The 6,520-nt window shown below is 39.4% G+C and overlaps 1 non-coding gene across 1 annotated transcript; it reads right to left on the reverse strand.

Moving 5' to 3' along the window:
* Positions 1–3,983: 3,983 nt before the first annotated feature.
* Positions 3,984–4,065, reverse strand: trnal-uaa (transfer RNA leucine (anticodon UAA)). Its single transcript has one exon. It is a non-coding gene; the product is annotated as a tRNA-Leu (tRNA).
* Between the last annotated feature and the right edge of the window lie 2,455 nt (positions 4,066–6,520).

Raw genomic sequence — 6,520 nt, forward strand, 5'->3', positions numbered from 1 at the left:
ATAATAGACCCTGAGATTGTACTTTTAGAAATCTTAGTTAGCATCTTAGTTTTCTGAAATTCCCTTTGTGTCTGTGTCACCTGACAAATACAGAGGTACATACATTTATCAATAAAGTGCAGTTACAGGTTGGTTCTGTTAGCCTTGCACATGAGCTGCTCATTAGCTGACAGCTAACGATTGCACTTAGTGGCTAATTATGTTTAAAGTCATCAGAGCAACAGGTGCTGAATTTAAATGGTGTTTATGTATGTTTGTTAATAATTTTATGCATGAGGTTAATCATCTGTCTGTGTTCAGTTTTATTTGTGCTTCTCAGTGTGTCTGCTCGCATGTAATCTTGTATCCATGCCTACACACTGGAGAAGCAAGATGTGTCTGTGGGTGCAGATTTGCATTTCTGTGTGCGTGCATCAATGCTAAGAATATGTATGTATGAATAAACAGCTAAGTTGCTGTGATGAGACTTCACACTCCACTGCACTATGGTGATAAGGCCATTAACTCCCCCTCCCAAAGAGTAAACAAGCACCTGTTACCCTCACACCCTTCAAAACACACAAACACACACCTTCCATTTAGTCCTGAAGCTCCACAAATACCTCTGTCGCTGGCACACATTATGTATGTTGATGGAATTCCCAGTGACCCAAAAAGAACTCAAGTTATTACCCCCACAACCTTTCGTAAAAAAAGAAATATCCTATTAGGTCTAAACTTGAAACTCCCAGCAGTATTTAACAATTATCTAAGCATGTAATTGCTTCCTCTGACACTGATTTAATAATACATGTCCTGCAAAAATACGAGAAGTACAAGCTGCACTGATTTAAAAAAAACAAAAAAAAGGTAACTAATAAAAGTACATTCACAAAAACAGAGATCACAGAGAGGCCTCGTTTGAAGGACGTTTTAGAAATCCATCGCACTGTTCTTTCTGATATCGGTGATATGTATGAACAGGAAAACATGTAAGTATACGAGAGTGCTGCAGTTATTAGAACTTCATCCTCAACAAGGTCATTTGTTTCTAAAATGTCCTTTCCCTTTGCAAATTTGTTGGTTTAAATAAACTTGGGTTTCTTTCCAGAATTATTTTCTTTAAGCATTGTTAGTTTTAAAACTGACCCTACTCTTAAATGACTGTATCTAATTCACACCTGGTGGGTAGCCTGGACTCTTTTAGAAAAGTAGTCTTCGTCTTTAAGTAGTCTTCAGGTATAACTTTCCAGGCTTTGTGAAGAACATAACAAAACTCTTCTTTCGGTAGCGTTTTGTTGCATTTTGTGTAAAGGCGACCACTACATAGAGAAAAGACTGATATATGCCATATTATACAAGAACTGGACTGAAAATCATTGACAACAGGTATTATGGAGTGATAAATTCAAATTTCAGAGTTTTGGTTCAAAGTATTGCCAATATATATAAAGAAGAGACCAGGAGAGGGCTACAACAGTAAGTGTCTGTGTTGGAGTCTGTCATGATTTGAGGCAGCACTGTCAAAACCCAGACCTCAGCATTATTAAAGAGTGGGGGATCATTTTGACAGAGAATGGAACCAAAGCAATCAAAGAACCAACTAAAAGTTTTGGAATGTCCTTCAAGAACCCTGGAGAGCTATTTGTGAAGATTGCAGAGAGATATCAAGAAGGCTGAGTATGTGTATCCTGTTATGTGTTGAAGAATATGGTCATACCAAATATTGGTCTTTAAGCTGGTTAGGCTTGTACAGTACCACAGTTTTTGTTTTATATCCCATATTTCCATGTATTTTTGTACATTTCAATACAATGCTGCATGCAGTTCCCGTTTCATAGCAAAATATAAGGAAATGAGGGGTGGCTTCATAGTTTGGACAGTACTCTACTGCTTGTGCAAGAAACCAGGTGAAAAGGAAACAAGGCAAGGAACATTAAAACTGTTCTACCATTGTGTAGATGTGAACAGAAATGAAGCAAATATGTCAGGGTCGTGCAGGAAATGTATGAGGACAGTGAGACAGCCATGAGGTGTGCAATAAGAGTTACAGATGGATTTAAAGGATTGGGATGAGACTACATGAGCCCCTTCTTTTCAACAGATGTGGCGTCCACAGATGACATTGTAATCTATAGTGTTAGTAGGGAACAGGTCAAAGAGAGGCTGGAGAGGTGGAGGTATACACTGGGAAAAAGAAGAATGTAAGTCAGTAGAAGCAAGACAGAACGCTTGTGTTAATGAGAAGGAGATGTACACATGTTCACATACTGATAAGAGTTTGTTCTTACCCTGAGCTCTGCCATGGCATGTCATCTAGTGTTGTGACCATTCTGGTCTCTTTTTGAAATCAACAACATTCGTATTAGGACGCTTTAGTTCATAGGCTGGTTGGTCAGAAGACACGTGTTTAGGAAAAGACTGTGGTTTGGGGTAGAGTATACCCTTTCCCCAAAATGAACGAGCTGGTAGAACAATCTCACAAATATCATGACCTTTGTGTCTGGATACAGATGCTTAATTAGCCATACCAGCAGCTCTGACAAACTGACAGTAATTTGTGCCCCAACAATAAGAATGGACCGGATACACTAGCAAAACAAAAAAAGCTAACTGCCCTCTTTCTTCCCTCAATTGTTCCTCAACGCCTTGCCTCATACCATGTGATCAACCAGGTGAGCTATGTTGTGCTAAGTGTGGCAGACACAAAATCAATAAAGGGTTGGATAAGGTTCTAGTGGTTCACATTTAGCAAAAAGATAACCTCAGATAACTCAAAGACATAGCACACATACACCAATGCATACACACACGGATGGTTTTGATAGAGATGGAAGCCGACAGATCACAGTAATTAAAAAAGATAAGAAAGTAGCCATTCTAACACAGGCACCCACACACATACACATATGGACTCTGAAGCATCAGAGATAATACAGCTAGAAAGCACCGAAAAGAGGTGGAGGGCAAGAGGTGACACAGTGAAATGATTGTTTCAGACATTTTGAAATTACCTTTGTAACTTTTATAGTGTTCACAAGTCCCATAGAAAGAAAACATTTACAGGATATAGTTACAGTGGTTTTGGAGGCATACAGGAAATGTATTGGAGTCAGTGAGAGTTGCAAGGTCGGGTCAATCTAACTGGCTTTCTGAAATACAAAGATGTCAATGTGCTGCACGAGTAAACACTATTGTTGTGTCCAAGTTCAAAGTCCATATTTCTCCCACCAAATCCATTGTTACAACCCAAGGCATGTGCATTTCATAGAGTACTGACAAATATCAACGTCCCAAACAGTGCAATAGGTTAGCATTAACAAAGCAATAATGAAAAAAAGAATGTTAATATACAAAGACCTTCATGATTAAGTTGCAGCCTTTTTATTGTTGTTCCTCTCTTAGTTTTTCCTCATTCACATATGGTCCCTTATTAGGGACCAACATTTTTATTTACAAGTTTACTGGATGGTTGGAAGGGATAAATCTACAGTACTATGCAATACATTATGCTGGAGTTGGCTATATTTTGACTGTTTGATATTAAAAAGGCCATGCTCTGTGTATAGTTATGGGAATGCGTCAATAAACACTTACGCATACTTTAGTAAAAAGATCAGAAAATTATTAAGTCTTCCATTTTGCTCATGGATTGTTTCTCCTGTTAAATGTATATAATAAACTGATAGGAATTTATATTGTCTGATATAGCAAGTGTGTCTATGTGTTCATTACAAAGTTCTGTGGATTTATAGCACAAAGCAGAAACCTTTCACATGCTGATGTTTTGGGGGAAGTGAAACAAAGAAATAATTTTATACTTCATGCTTCAAGATTTCATGTGCAGTATATCTATGCACAGTCGGTGAGTGGTGGGTGGTAGGTTTGGTGTCTCAGACACTGGTCTCTGCTCTCGGTGGACGATGCGATTTTGCTTGTTTCACCAGGTGATGACCTCCAGCTCATAATGGGGTGGTTTGAAAAACAGTGTAAAGCAGTAACACTGGCAGTGGTGGGATTTGAACCCACGCCTCTACAGAGACGGGAGCTTAAATCCAGCGCCTTAGACCACTCGGCCACACTACCTGATGCTCAGATGACTGGCTATGGGAATGATAGTGTACAGTTTGATGCTGCTACATCGTTCTTACTTTCACTTTTATCAAAACTTTACTGACTTTGGAAAAAGGTTTTTCAGAAATATATGCCTTATGTGGAAAACAAATTAAATGTGAAGGATTTATTTGAAAAACTGCTGAAATGGAAAAGCAAAATAATATTCATGAAACTATATGCTTTATAAAACAGACAAAGAAAATATACACATTCTGAATCTTTTTCTTAGGTACGTATGTTCAACCTGCCTGTTGCGTCTATCTAATCAGCCAAACATATCAGGTCAAAGCATTTAGGCATGTACACATGGTCAACATAGTCTGATGAACTTCAAACACGCAACAGGAAGAAAGGTAAGTGAAAGTAGCAGATGGGTAGTCGGAGTTTTTCAGAAACTGCTCATATACTGTGATTTTCCCACACAACCATCTCAGGGGTTTATAAAGAAAATATACACCGAGCAGCAGTTTCATGGATGAAAATACCTTTTTGTCAAAGGTCAGAGGAGAACGGCCAGACTACCTTGAACTGATAGGAAGGCAATTAATCAATGAAGAAGAGGAGCATGCAGAAGAGCATCTCTGAAAGCAGTTGGGCTACTGCAACAGAAGACCATGCTGGAGGCCACGAGGCCAGGAAACTGAGGCTAGATTTTACACAGGAAAGTGAGCGATCTAGAGCTGTGACTGACAAAAGTACAGACTGTTATGATTCAAGTGAGAAGTAACAAAGTAACAAATATCTTTAGTAGTGAAGTATGTGCAGAAACAATGAGAAGTGGTTGGGGAAAAACGTTCCTGATTTGAGAACTGCACTAGTGACAAAGACTTTTCTGCTGTGAGAATCCAAAACCAAGGTGATTTAGAAAAACTGTGACGAATGAGTAAAAAACGTTTCACCACAGTTTTACAGAGTTGAAGAGTTTGCATGTTCCTTGATTACTTTGGCACAATACTTACAGCAGAAATGTTATTCTCACTACTTGTGCGGTTTTCTTGATTGTTGTCAAGCAACAGTTTACTCAAACTTCACATTGTCCACACAGTTAACACACAGGCCTAAACAGGGACACAAGTGACACATTTTGCTTGCAAAAGGCTCTAACCGTACCAAAACACACCAAAACACTTAGAATATGAAACAAAACCTAACTCGGGCAACAAAATCCAAAATACAGCACTCTGTGTGAGTCAGTGCACCATTGCTTGTCATTGTAGCCCATTACATATCCTTCAATTTGTTATCTTTCTCCATAGGCTGTGTCAAAATCGCCTTCTTGCAATGAATTGGATCCAGAATCAGAAATGCTTTGATACAAATTTTATTGATTCCATGACTTTTTTCAAACTGTGGTTGAAAAAGGAAATACTGTAAATATTACAGAAAATACATGTACACCAAAATAAAATCTATTACAGTATAGGAAATAGCAACTATTGATCCTCAGTGTCTTCTGTCTCGTCGATGGGGCCACATGGCTTCATCCACATCACATTCAGTACTGTGTCTTGCATTGCATCGAGGGGAAAATCTTCTTGCATGCCGTATCCAACCTTGACATTCCTCTGCACCTATCTCTTGGGCAGCAGCAGTCATTGCGTTCAACAAGGGGATCATTGGGATGTGTTTCCTTACCTCCACGTATTGGCATCTGGCCTCCTTCACAACATCAGAGTTCCTTTGAATAGGAACTGTGTAGAGCTGCTTCATGGCCATATGGTTGCTTCTTATGACGTGCTCAGTGGTGATCAGGCTCACTGTTGATGTTCCTAAATATGCCCTGATCTGTGATCACTGCCGCCCTGATTTCACACAGCCTTATGGCATTGTTTGCTGCAACCCTGTTCACAGCAGCTGCCTGCTGCTCAGCAATAAAAATGTTCCCTCTACCACCAGAGAATGGCAGCCTTTGGATTCTATAAAGAATACATGTAATGGGAATGAGGAAACAATTACATAAAGTACATCACTGAAGATATTTCTGTATATACTGCACAGCAACACTAACTGTTCTCCTGTCGAAACATTGGATGGAGCCATGTTTCTGTTTAGAACAGGTTGTACTCTTTGTCCAGCCTCTCTAAGTGAAAGGCGATGATTGATAACATGATCAGTAAAAATTGCCTGAATATCTTCTGAAACTTGAGCTCTTCCAACTATACGTCCACCTCACACAGATTCCTGCACCTCTTACTCTCACTCTCATCTGCCTTAGACCTCCTCCATCCATGCTGGTCAAGAACAGCACAGACGTGGCACCTTTTAAGGCCTGCAGACTGAGTGCTAATTAAAGATTTGTGTCAAACAGGTGCTTCAGTGATTCCACACTGCTCTACGTAGTTTCTTATAGTTCGGAAATAAGTGATTTCTGTTTGGTTACCATAGTTAAACAGCGGGCTTTGGGCTGCTTGTTTTGCAAAAGGGT

The sequence above is a fragment of the Oreochromis niloticus genome, linkage group LG2, assembly GCF_001858045.2.
Source record: "Oreochromis niloticus isolate F11D_XX linkage group LG2, O_niloticus_UMD_NMBU, whole genome shotgun sequence".
Classification (NCBI taxonomy): Eukaryota; Metazoa; Chordata; class Actinopteri; order Cichliformes; family Cichlidae; genus Oreochromis; species Oreochromis niloticus.